This window comes from Macrobrachium rosenbergii, chromosome 55, assembly GCF_040412425.1.
Source record: "Macrobrachium rosenbergii isolate ZJJX-2024 chromosome 55, ASM4041242v1, whole genome shotgun sequence".
Classification (NCBI taxonomy): Eukaryota; Metazoa; Arthropoda; class Malacostraca; order Decapoda; family Palaemonidae; genus Macrobrachium; species Macrobrachium rosenbergii.
Window position 1 is genome coordinate 7,903,420 of NC_089795.1, and position 16,776 is coordinate 7,920,195.

Below are 16,776 nucleotides of genomic sequence, written 5' to 3' on the forward strand. Positions count from 1 at the left end.
CGTCAGTGTGATTTACTGGTTCCCAGAGTGATAAACAAATTTCTTTAAATTCTACATAGTTATTAAGTTTGCTAAAACTTGTGGAATTCAAAGTTTTATGTGCGTCTCCATGTTCTGAGCTGACGAGCAACAAGGCTTCATTTATCTTAGCTCTTTCATCTGTTATTCCCCTGAAATTATACGACTATCTGCATCTGCTAGCCAATGATTTACAGTATAGGCTTCGAGTCTGCTTTTGTCAGGTTGGAATCATCCACCTGTCCACAGAAGCGTGTGGCGGTTGTTATGACGGCCGCCTGGTTCATATTAAAAATTGTAATGTGCGAGTATTATTAGTATTATTAGTATTGTTACTATTATTATTATTGTTAGTAGTATTAGAATGATTAACACTATTTTGGTTCTGGTTATTTGTGTTATTATTGTTAGTATTTCCTTGCACTACAGCGGAGTGGGAATTTAGTCTTGAAATTCGACTTCGTCTAATTGTCGACGGTCTTAAATCGTAATGTGAATGTCTAACAGTGTTCAGTAGTTCATCAAATACTCGTTGCATGTCCACACACAAAAAATTTTCACTCAGAGTACATCAATCAAAAAAATTTTTTTCGTTATATTGTACCAAGATTAAAAACAATTTGTCAAATTGTCACACAAAAAATTAAATTATCTATTGAGTTCAAGTGCACAATTAAAACCTTTTCAATACTCAAAATAAATTCTTATATGAAATTGGGCATCATATCATTAAAATTCATTATAATAAGTACACAAAATTACATATATAACTTCTCAAATAATCATCACCAACCGAGTGAAAAAATAACTAATTCCCTATCTAAATTATTTACTAAAAAATTAATTTATCATAGAGAGAGTAATGCTGGTATTTATGCAAAAAGAATTTTATTCACTAGAGAGAGTTTTCTTAATTTTCAATCTTATAGCAAGATGCAAAAAAAAAAACAAATATATCTTCACTTATTTATTAAGAGAGAGAGTGGACAGTAAATTCCTTACTGTGTTGAGTTGTTGATATCGTGATATCCCTAAATGTTGTTCATTCGGCGGTGAATGTTTCGCTGTCGGATCCCTACGTCTGCGTTGTTTTTCCGCTGTGGTTTTCCGCTTTCGGAATCTTTTTAAAAGTTTGTACGTTGTTTTTCTTCAATCACTCGATGCAATGTCGCAACCACTGGGCTTATTATCGCTGTCGGCGTCTTGCTCAATTTGTTGACGGTAACAGTTCAAAATGTTTTTGGCTTCGGGACGCACTAAACTGTTTTATTCACACTCGACGTTCTTGTTGTAAGCTGCTATTCGCTGGAGTATTTTTATTTCTTCTGATATATTTTGTTCGTCGTCGTAAAAAAATCTAAGTTCGTTTTGTAGAATTTCGTTTCACTGTAACTTAAATAATTGCACTGATAATTTCATTAATGTTCGTTTGTTTCGTCTCGTCTTCTGGATCCACTTTAGCTGCCACCATTTGTAATGTTTTATTATTCTTTTTTTATGTTCTTTCGTTATATGTTTGCATAGATTTTAGTCTTTCTCTTCTTACCTTGGTTTCTTTCAGGTGTCCTTCAGATCGCTTCATGGATGATGTGTATCTTTGTATATTTATTCCTTTTAAATATTGATATCTCTCAGAAAGGCGTATAGAGACGAGATCGGTAATTTCTTCACTTTAATTAGTACTTAATATTATAAAGATCAGTACAAAATTAACAAGTTACAATGATAGAAAACGAATCACTCTTGAATCAGTCTATATGGGGAACACGGAGAAGCGATTGGGAGAAGTACTCTCCTTGAAGGACACAGTTCTGACTCTCTTCTCCTTGTCGGTCTCTCACTTATTGAACCCTCAGGAAACTTGCTATCTGTAAATCTCCACCTCCTTCTAGCCTTATTGGAAGGATTAATCAGCAAGGCCTCCCCTTCAAGTAGCTGATTGGAAGGACTGTAGTGGGTGTGATTCAAATCTCTCCTTAGAGGACTTGATAGGAGGTGATCTTAGGAGGGTGTGGGAAAGACCCATCCCACACATAATTGATTGGAGGTTGAAGAAGTATATCACTTGGGTCAACCCCAAATTCCTGGAACTTCCACAAAACACCTTCCGGAGAAGGCGGGGCTATAGAATCAGCTGTTGCAAGCATTTAGACTGTGCTGACTCATGTTTTGCTTGGCTTCAATCGCGAGGTGATTATTTCCCCATTTTACGACTGTTTTTATGGCTAAACACGATATACTGCAATGTAAACATCTCGCGTATTGATAACACGACACAACAGCATTTGGCCGTTATCACTGTGTTCTTTGCCTCTCTCTTTACTCTTATTTCTCTCTCCTTCTCTCTCTAACTTTTTCTCTTTCTATTTCTCTCTCTCTCTCTCTCTCTCTCTCTCTCTCTCTCTCTCTCTCTCTCTCTCTCTCTCTCTCTCTCTCTCTTTTTCTATTTAATTTCCTATCTATTCTACACCACAACATATATATATATATATATATATATATATATATATATATATATATATATATATATATATATATATATATATATATATATATATATATATATATATATATATATATATATATATATATATATATATATATATATATATATATATATATATATATATATATATATATATATATATATATATATATATATATATATATATATAATATATATATATATATATATATATATATATATATATATATATATATATATATATATATATATATATATATATATATATATATATATATATATATATAATATATAATATATATATATATATATATATATATATATATATATATATATATATATATATATATATATATATATATATATATATATATATATATATATATATATATATAATATATATATATATATATATATATATATATATATATATATATATATATATATATATATATATATATATATATATATATATATATATATATATATATATATATATATATATATATATATATATATAATATAAAGGACAAGGCTTAGGACGTCAGTCACGTTGTATTTAAGCAACAAGGAGTAACAGTTTGTCGGGAAGAGACAGAGAAGGATTGGAATTTCATGTTGATAAGACCGAGCTGTTTCGATATCTTTTGATTGTTTGTGATATTTAATTGTTAACTATTCAGTGAGTGTACTTACACCTTGAAATCAAGTCAAGTAGAATCCTCCCTCATTCCAGTTATCCCATTCTTTCTTATTTAATTTTGTTTTAGAGGCAGCCATATTCACACGATCAGTTGCACTTTCACAGGCTGCACTGCAACAGAAAATATTCATTCAAATATGTGAGGCGTAATACATAAACCATGAAGGATTTCGGTCAGTCTAATTGGACAGGGAACAAATATTTATTTCACTACACGGCTTACTGCAAATGGTAGAGCCTATCCATCACTCGAACATTTGGACAAATATTAATTCTCTCTCTAGCTTCTGTTTTGTATTGATTTTGTGAAATAGAAATCCTGCTCTGTTTTTCTATGTATCAAGGTTATTTTTTTCTAAAGACATTTTCTTTGTTGTGATGACGAAAAAATTAAAGCAGCAGATCAGTTGCATATAAAGGCTATTAGCTTGATATAGATAACGCCTTGAAAACCGAAAGTAATATGGACAAACAGAGCACCAAATCAAACTATGCAAATTATGGTTTGGCTCTTGGAATGTGGTGAATGTTGGGAAATAACCGGTATGACCTTCATATTCAGGATATAAGAAACTTTTCAAATAATTTCTGTGTAGAAATAGAAGACAGGTAATAGTGAGATAGAGAAAGGGGAAGAGAAAGGAGCAAATTTTCGTTCAGTCATCCAGTCTAAACACGGAAACTAGAATCTTTAGGTTTTCCCCTCTTTGCGTTATCTGTTCAAAGCTAAGTTAGAACAATTTTTACGACGTGTGCGGAAAATATCTAGGCTTTGTCTACATTTCGACCTCTGTCATCACACGATTAGAACGAATTCTATTGATTTAAGGTGAAACTTTTCGAAGCGTGGATAGCCTATACAAACGTTTCAAGTTGGTAAGATATCATTTTACGAAATAGGTATCCTGTATTTGAAATTCATGATTCCATTAACACAAATAATCCAATGAATAGATTACCTTAAGAATGAAAAATATACACCCCATGTAATGCTGGTGTCATTGCCCTTGAAGGGGAGCATGAATAATAAGGGCAATTAAATTAAAAGCAGATAATCACCTCACGACGTTTCCGTCCTTTGGAGTAATATATCATCGTTCTCTTCAGTGACGTATGGACTGCGTTTTATGCTCGTTGAAAAGCACCCTCATAAGTGGCGCAAAAAAAGACAGAATGATGATTATTCTAATAAGGTAAGAATAAAAATTTTAGAAACGAATCGCAAATATAACGCGCTTGACTTACCTGGAACAGACTGGTGGTGTTTCTCATTATGTGAGACACTGACATGAAATTGACTGAGCTGTGTTTGTTGTTTCTCATAATGATGATAGACTTTCTTCTCTCTGGATGAATATTAAAAAAGTGAATATACAAAAATGTATTTTCCCGGTAAATGGAAGCATAAATTATAAAGCATGCGTAAAGAAACTGACAGGCAAGTAAATAAAGATAAAGATGATCAAAGAAAGGTGACTAGAGTCTACCAAGATCGGCTTGACGGAAGAATAATGGCGGCAGAATCTCAAGACTTTAGAGTCAAGTCAGCATTTCCGGATAATTTCGTTATCCACCACACCCTTTAATTTCTCTCTCTGTCCTCCACAATTTCATTTTCTACATACGCTTTATACAGTATACATCAGAGAACCTGGAATTGTACTGTTTAATATATATATATATATATATATATATATATATATATATATATATATATATATATATATATTATAATTATTTATTTAATTATATATATTCATATATATATATATATATATATATATATATATCTATATATAATATATATAAACCAGATAAAACTGATAATACCAGTTTTCTCTGGTTTCCATGAGCATTTAGTTAAAACCTAATGGACCCCAATTCCCTAAGTAAGTGCATAAATAATTGATATACCAGTATATGTAACAATATATATGTATAAATATAGAAAATTGGTATATATATGAAATATCTAAGCTATTACCTGTATATATCAATTATTTATTTAATTTAATTATGTATTGTTTAGTTAAGTCCAGACAAAACTGTATATATATATATATATATATATATATATATATATATATATATATATATATATATATATATATATATATATATATATATATATATCAATTATTTATTTAATTTAATTATGTGCTGTTTAGTTAAACGACTTCAAACATGAATTTAACTAAATGCTCATGGAAACCAGATAAAACTGGTAATACCTGTATGAATCTTTTGGACTGTTTATAATGGACCCCCCTAAAAATGTTCCTTTCTAAGTGAGTGCAATTTAGATTGTCTTTTCTATGTAACAACGTTCCTGTGTACAAATCAGAAAATTGGTGTTTGGTAAAAGGAAAAGCTTTACCTGTAGTATAATGTTCTTTAACTCCCTTTGCATGTCATTTGTCAGAACATTTTGCACTGTTTATTTATGACACACACATAATATATATATTATATATATATATATGATATGTATATATGTATATGTGTTTGTGTATATAAATATATATAGACACTTTAGATATATAAAAACTTGTTCATAATGAAGACGAATTGGGCTCTACAAGACTGTTGGATTCCTCATGAAAGTTGTTGTTCATAAATGAAATGAAACTTTTGTCCATTATGTTTATGTATCACTTCTGTAAATCAGTGACCTAAAGTTATGTTCAATATCAATAATCTATTTCTTAATCTAACTGTGTAAAAATCAAGTACCTAATTCACTCCTAGCAAATGAGTACATGAAATAAGAACATAAAATAAAATGAAAGCAGTTTTATTTTTAAAAATATATTTGGTACGAGTTTCTATCTTTTAATTCTCATGCCTTTTAAAGATACCTTTATGAACGGAGGCCGAGTGTGGTGAGGTGACCACTTCTTTTTGAAATAAGGAGAAACTCCTGAAAACAACTGAGGTTTTGGCCATTTCACATTGCAGTTGCCTAATCACCACCAAATTGGGGAGGGGGAGGGGGTTGTCTCTACTGTACCTGACACGGTTCCATTGAAAACAGATGGATCTGAAAACTAAGTGATACGGATACAAAACCTAAACCAAATATCTGGCGCACATGGCTTTTGGAGTTCGATCTCTGTTCATTTGCACCAAAAGTGCTGCTGTGGTTTTTTTTAGATACGAGGCAAATCTATTATGTTTTTTCTAAGCAAAATTATGTAAGCCTGTTTATTTAACCATCCCGATTTCACTATAAGAGTCGCTGTCGGACAATCATTAAATTGAAATTTTGGACTTGAAGGCAACGGTCTTGCAAACTCTAGGGCCCATCTTCAGATTCTACGTGAGCAAATACATAAGTGGACAATTCTGTACCTGGCTAAGATGCTTCCGACTGGGCAGAAATAGACAGACATACAAATACAAAAATTTGCAAAAAGCTTGCGAATGTGAGATCTGCATTCGAGTGCATTTTCCCCTTGCAAAATCTTCTCTCCATTTCACATCAATATTTTCTCTTGTGAGGTGCAGGAAGGAAGCCGTCAGTCGTCTGACTTTATGTATAGTTTACAACTGTGCGTTTTTGTATGAATTAATGGATAAATATTATTGCTAAAATGAGCTGGATGGGACATTTTAAACTCTCTCTCTCTCTCTCTCTCTCTTTCATTGCATTCATTATGTTATGAGGAACGTCGATCCAGTACACGCTTCGAACACCAATATCGAAGAGGTAATATTGAATATAATGAAATTAATTAAACTGAACCCTAAATTGTGCGTATAAATAGCTTACAACCCAACGCGATGAAACTCTCTGTCTCTTCATAAATAAGCTGATCTATTGCGGGTAATTGCAGAGAGTGTTTTTGTTGTTTGAAGATGAGATAAATATAAAACCAGGATTAACAAGAAAGACTATCACTACTGAAATATGATGGTCATGATATCTTTATTAATGATAATTGATAAATTAAAGCCATTTATTCTTCAGATGTATTGTTTCTCATGGAATAACAAGGGAGTTCATCAGAAGGATTACGGAAAAACAAAGGAGCTCTGCGTCTCATTACCGATATATAATGAGACCGTAAAAACGTTATTAGGTACGAGCAATCTCTCTTGTACATAATTGAATAAAATATGATTTCATGAAAATAAGCAATAAGGTTCTTTATCTGTCAGAAACTTTTATATGGCATAAATAAAATATTAATGTTATCATTGACCATTCTAATATTTTCAGAATAGAAAAGCAAAACTGGCATGTCTTTGGAATTCGAAACGAAAATAAAAAACGAAAGTCGATTTTCGGCATCACCAATAAATGCAAGTTGGGAAATGATCGACAGTTTAAAGAGTAATTTCCTTCAAAACAATATATATATATAAAAACAAGTAGAAAATGCGCCTATATATATTTCTTCAGCGCAATCCAGTTTTCTGTACAGCGTGTAATTTGTTGAAACTCAATCGATGTTTTCTGTACAGTATGAAACTCTCAACCACGTGTGTGTGTGTGTGTATGAGTGTCTCAGTCACGACTGTGTGTGTGGATAAAACAGAACAACTCCTAACAGTAATTGATATTATTTATAGCTCATACTCATTTCCATGAGATATATAAAGGTAAATTAAAAGAGCCACTAACAGTTGGATCAATTTGATTCCAGACAGACAGGTAGTGTATAGTATCATACCTGGTTAATTCGTTTTACATGCAATTAGAGAAGGAAGGAGTGCTGCCTGGGAGATGTAGTGGTGAGTGGGCAAGTATAAAAAAGCACCTTTTCACTTGTAAACTAAAGGCCCAGCGGATCGCCACACCCAGATTCCAGGTGGCATTATAAAGGTTGTTTTTTTTTTTACCACAAAGAAGGAGTTCCCCATTCCTAATCTGGGTCACTATTCCCTGGACACCGGCTGTCATTTTCCTCGTGGTCTTCAGTCCTCTACACTCTACATGGCCATCGATAATTATAGTTTATTTCGATATGTTCGACGCAGATTATTAACCATTGTATGTATATGTGCATGTGTGTGCGCGTTCTCGTGGGTATGCGGGCGAAATGGATTGCAGGCCGCAGTAGATTACAAAAATTTCCAGCTTTTCATTGTGATGAGTCAATAACAAAGTACAGCAGTATTTATTTCCAGACCATTGTGCGACGTTTTACGTTGTATACGAAAGGTCAAGGTCACTCCCATAACAAACCCCAACCAAATACTTCAGAAGAAATCAATAAATTATTAGACCCATAAGAACAAGAAACAGAATGTAAAACTAATGTAATAATGTAGTTACCAATGCAATTATATTATGTAAATATAATGTACATAATTAGCCACCCCTAAGTAACTAAGCATTGTAAATATACATAACCTAACCATAAGTCCCTCCCCAGTCACATTCCCATCATATGCACACAACAAATATACTGTATATAACACATTTCCTTACCTTTGTAATGTGTTTATATACTAAAAGGTCCTTCTGTAAATTCACTTCTACGAACTTTTATATGTCCTTTTGTGTTCACTTACGCGAAATTTTGAATAGTTTACCCTTCACTTGGCTATACAGTGGCCGGTAATAAAGTCACAGGAAAAAAAGTTCCAGAAAAAATTCGCAATTTTGGCCAGAGTAAAGTCACAGGAAAAAGTCACATTACTTTGTGGTGACCGGTAATAAAGTCACCGGGAAAAATTCACAAATTTGGCTGGGAAAGATGTCAGGTAATCAAACAAAAACTATCAAGTCAGTCATAATTTAAGAGTCATAACCAATTAACGAAAAAAAAGAAAATATTTTAACTCAGTTATTAACTCGCAATACATGACATTTACATATTGACATTGTACTGATATATATTATGGCGTTACATGTGGAAATACTTAACCGGATTAGCCCATTTGGGACAGACTGACTTGTTCTCGAATTTTCAACATTTTGTTTTTTGCCCCATGGGAGGTCTTTCGCTGACTCCGTTTTATATATTTAATGTGTGTATGTGTGTGTGTGTGTGTGTGTATGTGTGTGTGTGTGTGTGTGTGTGTGTGTGTGTTCTGAACTTAAAACATTCTTAAAAATGATAATAAAAATAATGATCTTAATATCATAGCTAAGGAAAGAGTGGTATATCTTCGGCACTGACAAATCCTTGACAAGTGACTCCCCATATATATCATGTTTCAATACAAAGCTAAACCTATTCCAGCAGAAATACTTTACTTTTTCTGCCTCTCGTGTAAACAGCTATCTATATTTTTTTTACAATATTTACTAACAGACAGACATACATAGCTAACGGTGTGAAATTCCTAGAAGCATGGAAATACTCAAGAATCTATATTCAGCCTAAAGGCAGGGTTATACGGATCTGTGTCGTCACTTAGTTTATAAATTCAGCAACGGACGGCAGTAAGGTTTTATCTCCAGCGAGCAAATTCACCTCTATACATAAAATAATTCACCTCTATACATAAAATAAGTTGTTTAAAAAATGCGGTCATCTTGTAAGTCTATAATTGCTGTCCATACTCGGCCACCTAGATACGCTAATCCTCTCGGCTGTCTTGGTCAAGTAAGGAACAATAAGTAATAGTAGCTTACTTTTGCTGTGTACATACATCCATGAAATAATGAAAATTACACATTCACATGACATACTTTGATGCTTTCAGTACTTTCAGTACACGTGGCTTTATTCCAGACGTATTTAAAAGGTTTCACCAACAAAAATAAAGTTTTTCTATTTTATCATCATTGGTTCTGGTGCACCGCAAGGAATCAGCTTTCATTTGCAGTAATTAAGTATATCCTTGCAATATTCTTTGCATGCTTTGAATATTTATCTAGGACGTAATCCTATAATCTTATTCAATTCTTTGTATTTTACACATCAGAACATTTACACAAAACATACGAAAACTTTACGTAAAATAATTTGTTCTGATTTTTACCATAACTCTTTTGCCATAAATTTATGACTTTACTGTGACTTTATTCCTGCGATTTTATTACCGTCCACCATAACTTAATGTGACCTTTTTTAAGGCGCCATTTCATTTGGGCGAATTTGGGCATTAGTCTATCATTTGGGAGACTATTCATTATATTGTTTAGGCGACTAAATATAAAAATAGTGCAAATTGGCACCAATCATTTCGGCGAATCAGAGTAAGAAATAAGAGGCAATAGTATTTGAGGACATGTTTTCACGTTGTGATAACTCAGTAGTTAACTGGTTAATAACTGACAGTTATCAGCATTGGTTATTCATTACTCGGCCATGGAAGGAAATATCTCGGGAAAAACACGAAAAAAAAAAAACTTTCTCTGGCTCTTTTTTTGTACAGTATAGACATGATATTGAAGAAAGAATTTCATGGTGGTGCACAAACAACAAAAACCAGATGTTAAACCAGAATTAAGTGACTAACCTTAGCTATCCGAAGTTTGCGGATAGTAGCCAGGATAAAAGTAAGACCGATTTTCTGTCTTTGTCCTGGCGCTCTCAATTCTAAAACGAACCCAATTTACTCGCAATTCTAAAACTAAAGTATTACCAAAAGACTGGCACAACTAAAGACCAGAAGCACAAACCCCATCCTCACGAAATCCTTTGGGTAATTCTAATATTCAAAAACTTGAAGAGCCAAAGACAAGGTCACCAACTAATTAAACAATGCATTATGCAAAATTCTGCATTTCTTTCGCCTCACTTATCCGATACATACAAGTGCAACGGTAAAGCCTGTTATGTAGTAACCATCGACAGTCACAGTAACTTCAACAGTTTATAGGAGTAAGGAATAACCGCTCTCGGGACAAGTTACAATATCACTATTGAATATTTGTTGCCTGCTTAACTTGCTTTACAAACTAATTGTAACTTTTACATAACCTGGACTATTCATCCCCATATGATCCTTAAAATATTTTCTTGGCGGTATCTCATGTCAATGCGAGTTTCCACTTCCAACTATTATCGCTCAAAAGTCATCTTTACTCAAAAGTCATCTTTACAAGTGTTCTCAGCCGAATGCGATCTCCAGATCATAAGGAATGACCTTAATAAACTTTGATTATTCAAAATGTCAAAAGAATCAGAATAAAAGTTTAAATTCTTCATGTCATTAAACAGTCAAAATTCGAAAATTTAATAAACTAATCACTTCTTGCTGAAAACCATTATTTCAGTTTAAATCTCAGCATCCCCACTTACTTGCAAGTAAACCAACCAAAAACTTCCTTTGATTTCATGGGACATTTGTCTTTAAAAATTCAAATCTACCCCATCACATGACATTTTGGGGTTATAAAGAAATGAACAAAGGTTTACAAATATATATTAAGCTGGCCTTCATACACGTAAATACTATAAATACTATTACATATCCAAAGCAGTCAGATTAATAAAAACTTTAATAGTAGGTAGAGCACAGCATCTGCAAGTTCTAGTTGTCTGGGTAACCGAATTTAGAGTACCTCTAATCCTCACAGGATATGCACAGCGTCTACAAGTTCTGGTTGTCTGGGTATCCAAATTTAGTGCGCTTCCAACCGTCACAGGATATTAAGTCTTAACGAAAAGCGTTGCTTTCCGTAAGTAGTAGTGCCGATGTTATGGTCTGCTGCAGCTACAAGAGCCTGTGCATAAGGAAAGTAGTTTGTTTGGTTTTAGAATATACAAAAGCTTCCATGACATAACCTACCCTCTTAAAAGTGAAAATAGCCTGTTCAGTTAGTCCCAGCAGCTATTCTAAAGTCATTATAATTAATACTATCGTATGAGTAAAATTTCCCATTAAATCCATGTGTTAGTATTGTTACTTCAAACTGCCATAACTTCCACATTAACAATCCCATATATTACTACCATTGTTCCTTCAAACTCCCAAAAAGACAACACGATAGAGTGCCATCCTTCAAGATTTTAATAGGGCACCAATCTTTTACTGAAAAAACCGCATCTAACTATGAAAGGAGCCATGAAATGCAAACTATCTGGCAACTTTCGTCATTATCCAGTCTTCAGGAAATTTAAACTGCACAACCCCACGGGGCAAAAAATTTATCCAGTCTTAAGGGAATTTAAACTGCACAACCCTACGGGGCAAAAAATTAAGTTGGGAATTCAGAATAAGAAAGGGGTTCCCGAAGCAAGCTTCGGCGCTGAAGAAAGGTGGATGAAGGTAGGGGTCAATGAAAATATGCAATGCAATCTGAACTATTTCCTAACATGAAAGCTTTGCTTGAAAGAGTAAGAGAAGAGGGTGGGGGTGTCAAGCACACTGATGGAACGTTAACAAGACTTTCCAAATCTCAAATACAATTTCCACTATTAGCCAGCCTATTAGAACACCTGCAAGTCCACGACATCAGTGTCAAAAAAAACATCCTAAGCCCTAAGCCTCTTAGAAACTTGAGATCCAATTACCTGTCTAGTTCCTATTTACTAGTGGGAATGAAATTCTGAGCTATAAAAGTATGTCAGACAGCTAACCTACCCTATTCTCAGCTGCACTAATGCACTCAAACTTACATCTTTGACTAAAGGGCTTAAGTACTGTACTAACCTCTGCTATTAACTTGAACGGGCACTGTCAAATATCTCCCTAGGTCTGACTACTTCATTTTTTACCCCAGTCTATTCCCAGCATCCTCAAGTGATAGATTTGAGCGTTTATTACCTTTATCCTAACCCCTGCATCTATATAAAATTAGCATGTTCTTCACCCCATTCTAGCCTATCCTATATTTCAAAATCCATATCTAACTTCCACATCTAACTTCCCATTAACTGTTAACCTTTCAGTTCTAACCTAAGTTAGAAGTTGGTTGGTCTGAAATCCCTGTTGTGCATGGTGACAAAGTCACCATGCTTGTTTTTGAACTTCCTGTTGTGCATGGTGACCAAGTCACCATGCACAACAAACAAGTCCACCTTTGCCTGGCAGGTGGCACCGCCACCCCGGCAAAGGTGGACTTGGGAAGTGGGCAAAGAATGACAATTTAAACGCAAAACTTACACACGCAAAACTTAAACACATAAAACTTGCACACGCAAAACTTACACAAAAAAAACTTACACACTTGCACATAAAACTTACACAAAACTTGCACAAAAACTTGCAAAAAACTTGCTTTTAAAGCTGAAATAGTTACTCAAGAGCTTTAAAACCTGTTACTGTTCAAAAACTTTAAATTTGCTAAATAGATAACTAAACTTTACAAAACTTTACAATTCTAAAAAACTAAACTAGCTGAAATTACAAGATCAAACCACAAGGCAAAAGTTTAAATTGAAATAAGTTTAAATCCACTAACCTAAAAAAAAAACTTTACAAACTTTTAAAAAATTACCTAAACTTACTTTTACTAAGTAAAAGCTGAAATAATTACTCAAGAGCTTTAAAAATTGTTACTGTTAAACTTGAAATTTCCAAAATAGATAACTAAATTTTACAAAAATTTACAATTCTAACAAATTAAACTAGCTGAAATTACAAGATCAAACCACACAAGGCAAAACTTTAAATTTAAGCAACTTTAAATCCACTAACCTAAAAAAAAAAAAAAATACTCTCTGTAAAAACACTAAAAAATTACCTTCCACACTCATGAAACAAAAACACACTCAAAACAAAACTACAAAACAAAAACACTCATCAAACAAGAACTAACACACTCATCAAACAAGAACTAACACACTCATCAAACAAGAACTAACACACTCATCAAACAAGAACTAACACAACTAACACATCAAACAAGAACTAACAACTAACACATCAAACAAGAACTAACACAACTAACACATCAAACAAGAACTAACACAACTAACACATCAAACAAGAACTAACACAACTAACACATCAAACAAGAACTAACATCATCAAACAAGAAAACACAACTAACACTCATCAAACAAGAACTAAACAACAACACTCATCAAACAAAACTAACACAACTAACACACTCATCAAACAAAACTAACACATCAAACAAAAACTAACAAATGTTTGATGCTAAATTTAATTAAAAAGTAAACTTTAAATACTTTAAAACAAAAATTTCCGAAGTGGAACAAATCCCAAAATTTCTTTAAGTGTTCAAAGCTGGTAAAGTTAGATTTTAACCTTTGCAATTTTAAAGGAAAACTTTCAAATTCTCAAAACTAAGGTTCTGATTAAAAAAATAAACCAAATACATTAAAGCAAAGCCTAAACTTAAAATGAAAACTTTTGAAGTTTAAAATGTTGGGTAGGTTGCTCAAGTCACTCCCAAAAAAAAAAAAAAATTACTCACCCATTAATCCTGTTTAGTCATGAGGTATCGGTACATCTAAGACAATTCAATAACACTGTGGCACGCTTTTTTAACGACACACCCTGACCTGAAATAAGAAAATACATAAATTAAAATCCCAAAATGTTCTCGCAAGTGAAAAGAACCAAAGGCTGACAATTTGTTACAATCAGCTGGGCCATCTGATAAGTTTTAAATTACTAAGACAAGGAGCAGCAAGCAAGGTTTTATAAATACTGATAAGCGTTATTACTAGTTTGTTGCCACTTAAGCCTACAATAATTAAAATTTAAATCAACTTAATATACTTATTAGGAAGGCTATGGTGGTTTAGGAAGGCTATGGTGGTCGAGGAAGACTTACTTTTGGCATCATAAAGTTAAAATGAAAACATACGAAGCACTGCATAAGATTGCCAATATAAAACCAAACTGCATAGAATTACCACTTAAAGCAATCTAGTTCAGTTTGGTAATAAATGGGCTTCGAAACGAAGTCTTAAATACCATGTTGAAGGGTAAAATACAAAAATACTTAAACCTTTTGAAGAGTTATTGTAGGAATTTACAAAAAAATCTAAAAAGCCAATATTTGAAGACAAAACCGCAAACTGAAAACTTTCATACGACAACTATGTCAAACTGAAAACTTTCAATATTTGACGACAAAAACGTATGTCAAACCTCAAGTACCATCATCTAAATATTTGAGAAATGTAAAACTGAGAACTGGCAACAGTATCCAGTCGCCAACCCAACAAACCTTGAAGCACGCCTTCATGCCTAAAATCTTGCAAAGTACTCACAATACGACAAGTCTGAGAAACTGCTCAAGTTCTTTAGACCTCGAATGAATAGTAAACAGAAGACATGCAAGTGAAACATATAGGCTATTTAAACCTAGAACAAATTTGTAAGTCATGCTAGAGAGCATTTGCACACAGCCTACCAAGACTATACAACAAAATACCGCCTGAAGTGATGATACAGAAAAGCAAGTTTGAAAAAGAACCACTCAACTATTCTTCAGGAGCTAGGATACTGACGCGAAAACACTATTATAAAATATAAGAAAAACCTTACTTGGAGAACGTGCCCGTGCCATTAGAGAGAGAATCATCCCTGTGGAGGACTGTACACAAAACCAAACAAAGTGAAACCAACGATCGTTCAATACAGCACGGCCGAGATCCCGAACACAAATGAAGGAGAAAGTCGAGTTAGTATAAACGAAACCTGTCTTCCCAAGCCGTGGACTCTACAACAATGAAACAAGCTGTTCTTGAGGATAACAGCCAACGACCGCTGCAACTGCCTGTTTGTGGGACGTCGCTTTATCACCCTTCCGCCACCGATGAAGTTTAGGGCGATGATCAGAAAATCGACAGAAATTATTATTATTATTATTATTATTATTATTATTATTATTATTATTATTATTATTATTATTGAGAGTTGCCGGGCACTACCTTCCCACCCCAATTATGTATCAGTAGAACCATCTGAAAAAGTTATGTTATGTATCAGTAGTAGTTAGCCCATCTGAAAAAAAAATTATTATTATTATTATTATTATTATTATTATTATTATTATTATTATTATTATTATTATTATTTACTCTTAATTTTTATTACCTTATTATCGGTGTTTGGTCTTTAACTGGAATTATTATTATTATTATTATTATTATTATTATTATTATTATTATTATTATTATTATTATTACAGTTGTTGCTGTTGTTTTCAGCAGTGCTTGGGCATAAGAGTTCATGAATATTACTTTTTACTAGCGTTCTTAATTTAGTATACTGTATTGTGTTCATCTTATCGTTCATCGTGTATGGCCCGGAGCTGAAACAAAGGATATTATTATCAATATCATTAGTTAATGTAACATGGCGTCACAATGACATGGTCATAGACAAAAATAGCATAGAACACTTTATTAAGGTGTTTCAACGGTGAGCTTATTAGCCCGCACCAATGAATGCAAGGTACTTTTTATAATTAAATTTATTACTACTAATTAAAGGTGCGTAGGTTCGTAATCTACTACGGTAAAAGGTCACCTTCAGCGATTTGGCATATGGATTCAAGGCTTGCAGTGATAAATATACCCCAAAATTTGGGTGAAATTAAGAAGGTACGGGGACAAAGTGGCATTAAATAAATCATTTATATCTGCCGTAAGTGATATAATTAGCGGTTAATTCGAACAGTGGTCAATGAATTTACTGAAACCAGATCATATTGTTCGATCATCGCCTGATATTCGAATCC

The 16,776-nt window shown here is 33.0% G+C and overlaps 1 long non-coding RNA gene across 1 annotated transcript; it reads right to left on the reverse strand.

The window, feature by feature from the left end:
- Positions 1 to 11,531: 11,531 nt before the first annotated feature.
- On the reverse strand, positions 11,532 to 15,725 carry LOC136835919 (uncharacterized). The gene is made up of 3 exons (XR_010852298.1): positions 15,579 to 15,725; positions 14,497 to 14,584; positions 11,532 to 11,835 (listed from the first exon to the last, which is right to left on the reverse strand). It is a non-coding gene; the product is annotated as an uncharacterized lncRNA (long non-coding RNA).
- Between the last annotated feature and the right edge of the window lie 1,051 nt (positions 15,726 to 16,776).